This window comes from Oncorhynchus kisutch, unplaced genomic scaffold, assembly GCF_002021735.2.
Source record: "Oncorhynchus kisutch isolate 150728-3 unplaced genomic scaffold, Okis_V2 scaffold732, whole genome shotgun sequence".
NCBI lineage: Eukaryota > Metazoa > Chordata > Actinopteri > Salmoniformes > Salmonidae > Oncorhynchus > Oncorhynchus kisutch.
Window position 1 is genome coordinate 97,501 of NW_022262677.1, and position 15,000 is coordinate 112,500.

General features: G+C 42.2%; 1 pseudogene; it reads right to left on the reverse strand.

Annotated features, from left to right (window-relative positions):
* LOC109885379 (vacuolar protein sorting-associated protein 8 homolog) overlaps positions 1–15,000 on the reverse strand; it is a 106,863-nt pseudogene that overhangs the window by 28,641 nt on the left and 63,222 nt on the right.

The window sequence follows — 15,000 nt, forward strand, 5'->3', positions numbered from 1 at the left end:
TAAAGGTTATCTAGCAGGACAGTTGTCTGGTTGTGTGTCGCTTCTCTAAAGGTTATCTAGCAGGACAGTTGTCTGGTTGTGTGTCGCTTCTCTAATGGTTATCTAGCAGGACAGTTGTCTGGTTGTGTGTCGCTTCTCTAAAGGTTATCTAGCAGGACAGTTGTCTAGTTGTGTGTTGCTTCTCTAAAGGTTATCTAGCAGGACAGTTGTCTAGTTGTGTGTCGCTTCTCTAAAGGTTATCTAGCAGGACAGTTGTCTGGTTGTGTGTCGCTTCTCTAAAGGTTATCTAGCAGGACAGTTGTCTAGTTGTGTGTCGCTTCTCTAAAGGTTATCTAGCAGGACAGTTGTCTGGTTGTGTGTCGCTTCTCTAAAGGTTATCTAGCAGGACAGTTGTCTGGTTGTGTGTCGCTTCTCTAAAGGTTATCTAGCAGGACAGTTGTCTGGTTGTGTGTCGCTTCTCTAAAGGTTATCTAGCAGGACAGTTGTCTAGTTGTGTGTTGCTTCTCTAAAGGTTATCTAGCAGGACAGTTGTGTGTCGCTTCTCTAAAGGTTATCTAGCAGGACAGTTGTCTAGTTGTGTGTTGCTTCTCTAAAGGTTATCTAGCAGGACAGTTGTCTAGTTGTGTGTTGCTTCTCTAAAGGTTATCTAGCAGGACAGTTGTGTGTCGCTTCTCTAAAGGTTATCTAGCAGGACAGTTGTCTAGTTGTGTGTTGCTTCTCTAAAGGTTATCTAGCAGGACAGTTGTCTAGTTTGGGTCGCTTCTCTAAAGGTTATCTAGCAGGACAGTTGTCTAGTTGTGTGTTGCTTCTCTAAAGGTTATCTAGCAGGACAGTTGTGTGTCACTTCTCTAAAGGTTATCTAGCAGGACAGTTGTCTAGTTGTGTGTCGCTTCTCTAAAGGTTATCTAGCAGGACAGTTGTCTGGCTGTGTGTTGCTTCTCTAAAGGTTACAGTTGAAGTCAGAAGTTTACATACACTCAGGTTGGAGTCATTAAAACTCGTTTACATACACTTAGGTTGGAGTCATTAAAACTCGTTTTTCAACCACTCCACAAATGTCTTGTTAACAATCTATAGTTCTGGCAAGTCATTTAGGACATCTACTTTGTGTATGACACAAGTAATTTTTCCAACAATTGTTTACAGACAGATTATTTCACTTATAATTCACTGTATCACAATTCCACTGGGTCAGAAGTTTACATACACTAAGTTGACTGTGCCTTTAAATAGCTTGGAAAATTCCAGAAAACGATGTCATGTCTTTAGAAGCTTCTGATAGGCTAATTGACAACATTTGAGTCAATTGGAGGAGTACCTGTGGATGTATTTCAAGGCCTACCTTCAAACTCAGTGCCTCTTTGCTTGACATCATGGGAAAATCAATAGATATCAGCCAAGACATCGGGAAAAAATTGTGGACCTCCACAAGTCTGGTTCATCCTTGGGAGCAATTTCCAAATGCCTGAAGGCACCACGTTCATCTGTACAAACAATAGTACGCAAGTATAAACACCATGGGACCACGCAGCCGTCATGCTACTCAGGAAGAAGATGCGTTCTGTCATCTAGAGATGAACATACTTTGTTGCAAAAAGTGCAAATCAATCCCAGAACAACAGCAAAGGACGTTGTGAAGATGCTGGAGGAAACAGGTACAAAAGTATCTATATCTACAGTAAAACGAGTCCTATATCGACATAACCTGAAAGGCCGCTCAGCAAGGAAGAAGCCACTGCTCCAAAACCGCCATAAAAATGCCAACTACGGTTTGCAACTTCACATGGGGACAAAGATCGTACTTTTTGGAGAAATGTCCTCTGGTCTGATGAAACAACAATATAACTGTTTGGCCATAATGACCATCGTTATGTTTGGAGGAAAGGGGGAGGCTTGCAAGCTGAAGAACACCATCCCAACCGTGAAGCACGGGGGTGGCAGCATCATGTTGTGGGGGTGCTTTGCTGCAGGAGGGACTGGTGCCCTTCACAACATGGATGGCATCATGAGGGAGAAAAATGATGTGGATATATTGAAGCAACATCTCAAGACATCAGTTAGGAAGTTAAAGCTTGGTCGCAAATGGGTCTTCCAAATTGACATTGACCCCACAAGCATACTCCCAAAGTTGTGGCAAAATGGCTTAAGGACAACAAAGTCAAAGTATTGGAGTGGCCATCACAAAGCCCTGACCTCAATCTGCTAGAAAATTTGTTGGCAGAACTAAAAAAGCGTGGTCCTACAAAAAGGAGGCCTACAAACCTGACTTAGTTACACCAGCTCTGTCAGGAGGAAGGGCCAACATTCAACCAACTTATTGTGGGAAGCTTGTGGAAGGCTACCTGAAGCGTTTGACCCAAGTTTTAAAAAATATATTTTTTATGGCTGCAGGGGCAGTATTGAGTAGCTTGGATGAAAAGGTGCCCATTGTAAACGGTCAGCTCCTCAGTCTCAGTTGCTAATATATGCATATTATTATTAGTATTGGATAGAAAACACTCTAAAGTTTCCAAAACTGTCAAAATATTGTCTGTGAGTATAACAGAACTGATATTGCAGGCGAAACCCTGAGGAAAATCAAAACAGGAAGTGGCTTCTTTTTTAAAAATCTCCATGTTCCATAGCCTCCCTTTGCTGGATTTACAGGGATATGAACCCGATTCCTTTTCCTATCGCTTTCTCAAGGTGTCAACAGTCTTTGACATAGTTTCAGGCTTTTATTTTGAAAAATGAGCCAGAACGATAACATGGCGTCAAGTGGTCACATAACTTTTGCTCGCGCAACAGAATTTGGACAGCCATTGTTTTCCCCTCTCCTACTGTGAAAGACATGTGTGGTTGATATATTATCAATTATATATTTTAAAAACAACCTGAGGAGTGATTATAAAAAACATTTGACATGTTTCTGTGGACATTATGGAAACTATTTGGAATTTTCGTCTGCGTTGTCGTGACTGCTCTTTCCTGTGGATTTCTGAACATAACAAACAAACCGAGGTATTTTGGATCTAAAAATAATCTTTATGGAACATAAGGAACATTTGTTGTGTAACTGGGAGTCTCGTGAGTGAAAACATCCGAAGGTCATCAAAGGTAAACGATTAATTTGAATGCTTTTCTGATTTTCGTGACCGAGCTACCTAATGCTAAGTGTACTTAATGTTTTGTCATGCGATCGATAACCTTACACAAACGCTTGGATTGCTTTCGCTGTAAAGCATAATTTCAAAATCTGACACGACAGGTGGATTAACAAAGGGATAAGCTGTGTTTTCCTATATTGCACTTGTGATTTCATGAATATAAATATTTGTAGTAATATTTATTGAATGTAGCGCTATGCTATTCAGCGGTTATTGATGACACTTATCCCGATATCGGGATTGCAGCCATACCAAGTTAAAGCAATGCTACCAGATACTAATTGAGTGTATGTAAACTTCTGAGTTTACCAAAATTGGGTTTGTTTTCGAATTCTTTGTGGGTCTGTGTAATCTGAGGGAAATATGTGTCTAGTATGTGTGTAGGCAGGAGGTCAGGAAGTGCAGCTCAGTTTCCACCTCATTTTGTGGGCAGTGTGCACATAGCCTGTCTCTCCCCTCTCACGAGCAGCTACTATAAAATAACACACAACCAACCAACCCCATTAACAGGTCTGAGGTCATATTCTGTGTGATGTCACTGACTGACCTGTGCGAGGGAGGTGCTTCGCCCCCTCCCGGTCTCCGTGGTGACCCTGTCCCCGCCCCTCCCTCTCTGTGAGGAGATACACTTGTAGCAGCTCCAGACCTGCAGCAACCTGGGCTCCGCGTGGCCACTCCCCTTCCTCTGCAGACACTGGCAGTGGTACAGGTGGCCGCAGCTACACACACACACACACACACACACACACACACACACACACATATACACACACACATACACACACACACACACACACACACACACACACACACACACACACACACACACACACAAAAGGTGTTAACAGCATTACCTGTGATGTCTCCTCCACTACAGCACCAGCCTGGGAAATGTTCAGTGAGGTGACAGGTTCAGAACATTGTATTGTAAACAGATCTGACACCATTCATCCGCTATCAGAACAGTGTACTGTAAACAGATCTGACACCATTCATCCGCTATCAGAACAGTGTACTGTAAACAGATCTGACACCATTCATCCTCTATCAGAACAGTGTACTGTAAACAGATCTGACACCATTCATCCGCTATCAGAACAGTGTACTGTAAACAGATCTGACACCATTCATCCGCTATCAGAACAGTGTACTGTAAACAGATCTGACACCATTCATCCACTATCAGAACAGTGTACTGTAAACAGATCTGACACCATTCATCCGCTATCAGAACAGTGTACTGTAAACAGATCTGACACCATTCCTCCTCTATCAGAACATTGTACTGTAAACAGATCTGACACCATTCATCCTCTATCAGAACATTGTACTGTAAACAGATCTGACACCATTCATCCTCTATCAGAACAATGTACTGTAAACAGATCTGACACCATTCCTCCTCTATCAGAACACAGTACTGTGAGTGTTGTGGTGATGACCTGAATATGATGATGTCATGACAGTGGTGGTAGAGAACACATGTGGATGTGAGTGTTGTGGTGATGACCTGAATATGAGGATGTCATGACAGTGGTGGTAGAGAACACATGTGGATGTGAGTGTTGTGGTGATGACCTGAATATGAGGATGTCATGACAGTGGTGGTAGAGAACACACGTGGATGTGAGTGTTGTGGTGATGACCTGAATATGAGGATGTCATGACAGTGGTGGTAGAGAACACACGTGGATGTGAGTGTTGTGGTGATGACCTGAATATGAGGATGTCATGACAGTGGTGGTAGAGAACACACGTGGATGTGAGTGTTGTGGTGATGACCTGAATATGAGGATGTCATGACAGTGGTGGTAGAGAACACACGTGGATGTGAGTGTTGTGGTGATGACCTGAATATGAGGATGTCATGACAGTGGTGGTAGAGAACACATGTGGATGTGAGTGTTGTGGTGATGACCTGAATATGAGGATGTCATGACAGTGGTGGTAGAGAACACATGTGGATGTGAGTGTTGTGGTGATGACCTGAATATGATGATGTCATGACAGTGGTGGTAGAGAACACACGTGGATGTGAGTGTTGTGGTGATGACCTGAATATGATGATGTCATGACAGTGGTGGTAGAGAACACATGTGGATGTGAGTGTTGTGGTGATGACCTGAATATGATGATGTCATCTGGGCTGTCCTGACTTCTCCTGTACTGCTGCAGGCAGATGTTACAGTGGTCCTGACGGGGGTGGAGCCCCCTGCTGACCGCCGCTCGCAGGTGAGACAGGGACCAGTGGAGGTCATGGTTCAACAGACTGGTGGTCGTCTCCAGTAACGTCTGGGGGAGGGGAGAGAATTATTTGATTTATTGTATCCTGGTCCCAGATCAGTTTGTGCTCTGGATAAATGTTTGAAAGAGACCAGCTGGATTATCCTGGAAATTATTTCTCACAGAATCAAACATTCACTGTACTATACAACCCACCAGTCATCCTCTCTAGTCTCTACTCTCTCATGTTAAATAGTACTGTACAACCCACCAGTCATCCTCTCTAGTCTCTACTCTCTCATGTTAAATAGTACTGTACAACCCACCAGTCATCCTCTCTAGTCTCTACTCTCTCATGTTAAATAGTACTGTACAACCCACCAGTCATCCTCTCTAGTCTCTACTCTCTCAGCATGTTAAATAGTACTGTACAACCCACCAGTCATCCTCTCTAGTCTCTACTCTCTCAGCATGTTAAATAGTACTGTACAACCCACCAGTCATCCTCTCTAGTCTCTCATGTTAAATAGTACTGTACAACCCACCAGTCATCCTCTCTAGTCTCTACTCTCTCAGCATGTTAAATAGTACTGTACAACCCACCAGTCATCCTCTCTAGTCTCTCATGTTAAATAGTACTGTACAACCCACCAGTCATCCTCTCTAGTCTCTAATGTTAAATAGTACTGTACAACCCACCAGTCATCCTCTCTAGTCTCTAGTCTCTCATGTTAAATAGTACTGTACAACCCACCAGTCATCCTCTCTAGTCTCTAATGTTAAATAGTACTGTACAACCCACCAGTCATCCTCTCTAGTCTCTAATGTTAAATAGTACTGTACAACCCACCTGTCATCCTCTCTAGTCTCTCAGCATGTTAAATAGTACTGTACAACCCACCAGTCATCCTCTCTAGTCTCTACTCTCTCATGTTAAATAGTACTGTACAACCCACCTGTCATCCTCTCTAGTCTCTCAGCATGTTAAATAGTACTGTACAACCCACCTGTCATCCTCTCTAGTCTCTCAGCATGTTAAATAGTACTGTACAACCCACCAGTCATCCTCTCTAGTCTCTCAGCATGTTAAATAGTACTGTACAACCCACCAGTCATCCTCTCTACTCTCTCATGTTAAATAGTACTATACAACCCACCAGTCATCCTCTCTAGTCTCTCAGCATGTTAAATAGTACTGTACAACCCACCAGTCATCCTCTCTACTCTCTCATGTTAAATAGTACTGTACAACCCACCAGTCATCCTCTCTAGTCTCTCAGCATGTTAAATAGTACTGTACAACCCACCAGTCATCCTCTCTAGTCTCTCAGCATGTTAAATAGTACTGTACAACCCACCAGTCATCTTCTCTAGTCTCTCATGTTAAATAGTACTGTACAACCCACCAGTCATCCTCTCTAGTCTCTCAGCATGTTAAATAGTACTGTACAACCCACCAGTCATCCTCTCTAGTCTCTCAGCATGTTAAATAGTACTGTACAACCCACCAGTCATCCTCTCTACTCTCTCAGCATGTTAAATAGTACTGTACAACCCACCAGTCATCCTCTCTAGTCTCTCATGTTAAATAGTACTGTACAACCCACCAGTCATCCTCTCTAGTCTCTCAGCATGTTAAATAGTACTGTACAACCCACCAGTCATCCTCTCTAGTCTCTCATGTTAAATAGTACTGTACAACCCACCAGTCATCCTCTCTAGTCTCTCATGTTAAATAGTACTGTACAACCCACCAGTCATCCTCTCTAGTCTCTCATGTTAAATAGTACTATACAACCCACCAGTCATCCTCTCTACTCTCTCAGCATGTTAAATAGTACTATACAACCCACCAGTCATCCTCTCTAGTCTCTCATGTTAAATAGTACTGTACAACCCACCAGTCATCCTCTCTACTCTCTCAGCATGTTAAATAGTACTGTACAACCCACCAGTCATCCTCTCTAGTCTCTCATGTTAAATAGTACTGTACAACCCACCAGTCATCCTCTCTAGTCTCTCAGCATGTTAAATAGTACTGTACAACCCACCAGTCATCCTCTCTAGTCTCTCATGTTAAATAGTACTGTACAACCCACCAGTCATCTTCTCTAGTCTCTCATGTTAAATAGTACTATACAACCCACCAGTCATCCTCTACTCTCTCAGCATGTTAAATAGTAGTGGAGGCCTCAGGGAGGGAGAGAGGAGGCCTGGCATGGACACAGTACCACTCAACTTCACACAGCTCTATTTCACTGCCATTTGGGAAGCTGAGAGCTATTCACTTATCCTCCTATGGACTGTCCTGTCATTTCATGTCAGAGAAGACTGGAGGAAAGGAAGGGAGGGAGGAGGGAGGAGAGGAGGGAGGAGAGAGAAAAATAGAAAAATAGGGAGGAGAGGAAAGAGGAGAGAGGACAGGAAAAGAATGAGGAGGGAGGAGAGGGAGAAAGGAGAGGAGAGAGAGTAGAGAGAGTAGAGAGAGAGGAAGGAGAGAAAGAGAAGGGAGCGAGGAGAGGAGAGCGATGAGAGAGAGTAGAGAGAAAGATGAGGGAGCGGAGAGAGAGAGGAGGGAAAGAGGAAAAGAGGGAAGAGGGGAGGGAGAGGAGAGAGGGAAAGAAGGAGGAGAGGTGGGAGAGAGAGACAGAGAAGAGAGGTCTACATCCTATAAGGCTTGTCCCCATGTACTGTAGTGAACTACATTTCACTAGTGCACTATAAAGGGAATAGGGTGCCATAAAGGACTCAAGCAGAGGAGAGATATGGGGGAAAGTAGCTTCAGCCTCAGAGGCATTTCATCCCTCTGCGAATTCAACCAGTTCTGCCTGAGTGAGCTGGAGAGAAACGTGTGTGTGTGTGTGTGTGTGTGTGCTACTTGTTTCACACCGTTTCATCAGCTCTCTGGCAGACAGTCTGTGTGTGTGTGTGTGTGTGTGTGTGTGTGTGTGTGTGTGTGTGTGTGTGTGTGTGTGTGTGTGTGTGTGTGTGTGTGTGTATCTGAACAACCGTACATCTGTACAGTTCCAGTCAAAAGTAAGGACACACCGACTCATTCAAGGGTTTTTCTTTCTTTATACATTGTAGAATAATAGTGAAGACATCAAAACTATGAAATAACACATATGGAATCATGTCGTAACCAACAAAGGGTTAAACACATCTAAATATATTTTATATTTGAGATTCTTCAAAGTAGCCACCCTTTACCTTGATGACAACCGTACACACTCTTGGTGTGTGCATTTTTACACTACTATTCAAAAGTTTGGGGTCACTCAGAAATGTGTTTTTGACAGAAAAGCACATATTTGGTCCATTCTAGGCAGAGTTCCTCTGTCCAGTGTCTGTTATTTTGTCCATCTTAATCTTTTCTTTTTATTGGCCAGTCTGAGATATGGCTTTTTCTCTGCTACTCTGACAGTTTGAACCTGTAATCGAACCCACAAATGCAGATGCTCCAGATACTCAACTAGTCTAAAGAAGGACAGTTGTATTGATCTTTAATCAGGACAACTGATTTCATCTGTGCTAACATAATTGCAAAGGGGTTTTCTAATGATCTATTTGCGTTTTAAAATGATAAACTTGGATTAGCTAATAAAACAATCAGCCGTTTCCATCTACAATAATCATTTACAACATTAACAATGTCTACACTGTAATTCTGATCAATTTATGTTATTTTAATGGACAAAAAAATGTGATTTTCTTTCAAAAACAAGGACATTTCTAAATGACACCAAACTGTTGAACGGTAGTGTAGACGTGTGTTAAGACTGAGCTACAACAACCCTGGCTTGGCTCCAGGAGAGACTGCACTGCACCGGAGTAGACACACACACACACAACCTACACACACTACCTACACACACAAACCCTACCTGCACACATACACACACACACACACAGACCCTACCTGCACACACACACACACACACACACACACACACACACACACACACACACACACACACACACACACACACACACACAAACCCTACCTACACACACACACACACACACAAACCCTACCTACACACACTTCTTACACACACACACACACACACACACAAACACAAACCCTACCTACACACACACACACACACACACACACACTACCTACACACACACACACTACCCACACACACACACTACCTACACACACACACACACTACCTACACACACACTACCTACACACACACACACTACCTACACACACACACACTACCCCCCCCACACACACACACACACTACCTACACACACACACACACTACCTACACACACACACACTACCCACACACACACTACCCACACACACACTACCCACACACACACACACTACCTACACACACACACACACACTACCTACACACACACTACCTACACACACACTACCTACACACACACACACTACACTAAATAATCTGACATGGGAGAGAGGGGCTGATGAATCTGGAGCCTTAGCGAGTGTTAATTAATCCAGCTCCATCTGGGCAGGACACACACTATCAACAGAGAGTCTGACGCACACACAAAGATACACACACACACACGGACACCTTGTCTGAGCAGGATACAGACTATCAACAGAGAGTCTGACGCACACACAAAGACACACACACACACGGACGCCTTGTCTGAGCAGGATACAGACTAATCAACACTGAGTGTGAGTAGAGAGGCGTCTGGAAACACACTTTGCAATTAACACCAAGCCCCACTAGGGTTCAGCTTCAGTCGTCTCTCTCACACACACACACCCTTCTGTAAGTTAACGACACACACACACGCACCCTTCTATAAGTTAACAACAGACACACACACAGTTACCTGTTCATAGTTGAAGGTCTCCAGCATACCCAGAATAAGGCCTTGTATCTCAGCCAACTTTCCTTTACCATACACAGGGTCCTGAGAGAGAGAGAGACAGAGAGAGAGACAGAGAGAGACACAGAGAGAGAGAGAGACACAGAGAGAGAGAGAGAGAGAGAGAGACAGAGAAAGAGGCAGTGAGAGAGACAGAGAGAAAGAGACAGAGAGAGGCAGAGAGAGAGACAGAGAGAAAGAGACAGAGAGAGACAGAGAGAAAGAGACACAGAGAGAGAGACACAGAGAGAGAGAGAGAGAGAGAGAGAGAGAGAGAGAGAGACACAGAGAGAGAGACACAGAGAGAGAGAGACAGAGAGAGAGACACACAGATACAGAGAGAGAGACAGAGAGAGACAGAGAGAGAGACACAGAGAGAGAGAGAGATCAAATGGGATAAACACAGTGAAACCCTGCATGCAGAGTTCTGTAAGATTCTCCTACATGTCCAGAGGAAAACTACATACAATGCATGCAGGGCAGAATTAGGCCAATATCCACTAATAATAAACACTCAAAAAAGAGCATTTAAGTTTTGTTAACATCTAAAATACAGTGACCCCCTCTCATATCACTACCAAGCCCTGCAATGCCAAGAGCTGAGCAAAGAAAAGAGTCCCCTCATCCAGCTGGTCCTGAGTTCACACACCTGTTCTACTAACACACTGAAGCCTCAGTCCCCTCATCCAGCTGGTCCTGAGTTCACACACCTGTTCTACTAACACACTGAAGCCTCAGTCCCCTCATCCAGCTGGTCCTGAGTTCACACACCTGTTCTACTAACTAACTGAAGCCTCAGTCCCCTCATCCAGCTGGCCCTGAGTTCACACACCTGTTCTACTAACACACTGAAACCTCAGTCCCCTCATCCAGCTGGTCCTGAGTTCACACACCTGTTCTACTAACACACTGAAGCCTCAGTCCCCTCATCCAGCTGGTCCTGAGTTCCCACACCTGTTCTACTAACACACTGAAGCCTCAGTCCCCTCATCCAGCGGGTCCTGAGTTCACACACCTGTTCTACTAACACACTGAAACCTCAGGACCAGAACATCCAATCAATCAGGATAAACCAAATTACAACACAGTCAAAACAAAACTACATTACTTATTGGGAAACACAAACACAAAGCACAATGCAGTGCTATCTGGCCCTAAATAGACAGTACATCATGGCTAACTATTTGACCATGGTCACTGATCAAAACCTTAGAAAAACCTTGACAAAGTACAGGCTCAGTGAGCACAGCCTTGCCATTGAGAAGGGTAGACACAGGAAAACCTGGCTCCCTGTAGAGGAAAGGCTGTGCAACCACTGCACCACAGCAGAACCTGGCTCCCTGTAGAGGAAAGGCTGTGCAACCACTGCACCACAGCAGAACCTGGCTCCCTGTAGAGGAAAGGCTGTGCAACCACTGCACCACAGCAGAACCTGGCTCCCTGTAGAGGAAAGGCTGTGCAACCACAGCAGAACCTGGCTCCCTGTAGAGGAAAGGCTGTGCAACCACTGCACAACAGCAGAACCTGAGACGGAGCTGCATTTCCTGACAAAATGTAAAACAATTAGTGTCATTTCCCCAAATTTGAAACCCTCATTCAAGGTTTCAAAGACCTCTCTGATGAGAGTAGGCCACCCGTCCTGTTGGAGGAGGACGCAGAGAGCTGTGGGTTGGCAGCACACTACATTGCTGCCTGCTATAAGATGAGGGACAGTGTCTGACAGACCAATCAACCTGCACATGTCCTCTACTGTATACTTATCGTTACTGTTCAATGTCTGGTTGTTTTGACCCTTGGTTATTGTTGTTACTGTTCAATGTCTGGTTGTTTTGACCCTTGGTTATTGTTACTGTTCAATGTCTGGTTGTTTTGACCCTTGGTTATTGTTACTGTTCAATGTCTGGTTGTTTTGACCCTTGGTTATTGTTGTTACTGTTCAATGTCTGGTTGTTTTGACCCTTGGTTATTGTTACTGTTCAATGTCTGGTTGTTTTGACCCTTGGTTATTGTTACTGTTCAATGTCTGGTTGTTTTGACCCTTGGTTATTGTTACTGTTCAATGTCTGGTTGTTTTGACCCTTGGTTATTGTTACTGTTCAATGTCTGGTTGTTTTGACCCTTGGTTATTGTTGTTACTGTTCAATGTCTGGTTGTTTTGACCCTTGGTTATTGTTACTGTTCAATGTCTGGTTGTTTTGACCCTTGGTTATTGTTACTGTTCAATGTCTGGTTGTTTTGACCCTTGGTTATTGTTACTGTTCAATGTCTGGTTGTTTTGACCCTTGGTTATTGTTGTTATTGTCCCGTTGACAATGTTGACTCTTATTATCTTCATATTGTAAATCTCCAAAGTATGTTTTGGCAACATGTACATTGTTACGTCATGCCAATAAAGCACATTGAATTGAGAGAGAGAGAGGCAGAGAGACAGAAAGACAGAGACAGAGACCTTTACCATACACAGGGTCCTGAGAGAGAGAGAGAATCATTGAGTAGGGATTGTGTTGTTGTTAGTCTCTGAGAGATACTGCTGCCCACCAAGGGACACACCACATGACCACTTTAACCTCCCACCAGCACACACACACAGCATGACTAACACACACTGAACATAATGAAAGAGAATAGGAACACACACACACACAGAATGACTAACACACACTTAACATAATGAAAGAGAATAGGAACACACACACACACAGAATGACTAACACACACTTAACATAATGAAAGAGAATAGGAACACACACACACACACACACAGAATGACTAACACACACTTAACATAATGAAAGAGAATAGGAACACACACACACACACAGAATGACTAACACACACTGAACATAAGGAACTTTGGATTGGAGATGTTTGATATGGGTCTGGAAGGAGAGTTTACAGTCTAACCAGACACCTAAGTATTTGTAGTTGTCCACGTATTCTAAGTCAGAGCCGTCCAGAGTAGTGATGTTGGACAGGCGGGTAGGTGCAGGCAGCGATCGGTTGAAGAGCATGCATTTAGTTTTACTTGTATTTAAGAGCAATTGGAGGCCACGGAAGGAGAGTTGTATGGCATTGAAGCTTGCCTGGAGGGTTGTTAACACAGTGTCCAAAGAAGGGCCAGAAGTATACAGAATGGTGTCTATAGAGAGATATATATAGAGATATATATAGAGAGATATACAGTGCCTTGCGAAAGTATTCGGCCCCCTTGAACTTTGCGACCTTTTGCCAGTTTTCAATATTATCGCTTGCACAGTGCTCCTTGGGATGTTTAAAGCTTGGGAAATATTTTTGTATCCAAATCCGGCTTTAAACTTCTTCACAACAGTATCTCGGACCTGCCTGGTGTGTTCCTTGTTCTTCATGATGCTCTCTGCGCTTTTAACGGACCTCTGAGACTATCACAGTGCAGGTGCATTTATACGGAGACTTGATTACACACAGGTGGATTGTATTTATCATCATTAGTCATTTAGGTTAACATTGGATCATTCAGAGATCCTCACTGAACTTCTGGAGAGAGTTTGCTGCACTGAAAGTAAAGGGGCTGAATAATTTTGCACGCCCAATTTTTCAGTTTTTGATTTGTTAAAAAAGTTTGAAATATCCAATAAATGTCCTTCCACTTCATGATTGTGTCCCACTTGTTGTTGATTCTTCACAAAAAAATACAGTTTTATATCTTTATGTTTGAAGCCTGAAATGTGGCAAAAGGTCGCAAAGTTCAAGGGGGCCGAATACTTTCGCAAGGCACTGTATATAGAGAGAGATATATATAGAGAGATATATAGAGAGATATATATAGAGAGATATATATATAGAGAGATATATAGAGATATATATAGAGAGATATATATAGAGAGAGATATATATAGAGAGATATATATAGAGAGATATATAGAGAGATATATATAGAGAGATATATATAGAGAGAGATATATATAGAGAGATATATAGAGAGATATATATATAGAGAGATATATAGAGATATATATAGAGAGATATATAGAGAGAGATATATAGAGAGATATATAGAGAGATATATAGAGAGATATATATAGAGATATATATAGAGAGATATATAGAGATATATATAGAGAGATATATAGAGATATATATAGAGAGATATATATAGAGAGAGATATATAGAGAGATATAGAGAGATATATAGAGAGAGATATATAGAGATATATATAGAGAGATATATATAGAGATATATATAGAGAGATATATAGAGATATATATAGAGAGAGATATATATAGAGAGAGATATATATAGAGAGAGAGATATAGATAGAGAGATATATATATATAGAGAGATATATATAGAGAGATATATATAGAGATATATATAGAGATATATAGAGATATATAGAGAGAGATATATATATAGAGAGAGATATATAGAGAGAGATATATAGAGAGATATAGAGAGATATATATAGAGAGATATATAGAGATATATATAGAGAGATATATATAGAGAGAGATATATATAGAGAGATATATAGAGATATCTATAGAGAGATATATATAGAGAGATATATATAGAGAGAGATATATATAGAGAGAGAGATATAGATAGAGAGAGATATATATATAGAGATATATAGAGAGAGAGATATATATAGAGAGAGAGATATAGATAGAGAGAGATATATATATAGAGAGAGATATATATAGAGAGATATATAGAGATATATAGAGAGAGAGATATAGATAGAGAGAGATATAGATAGAGAGAGATATATATAGAGAGA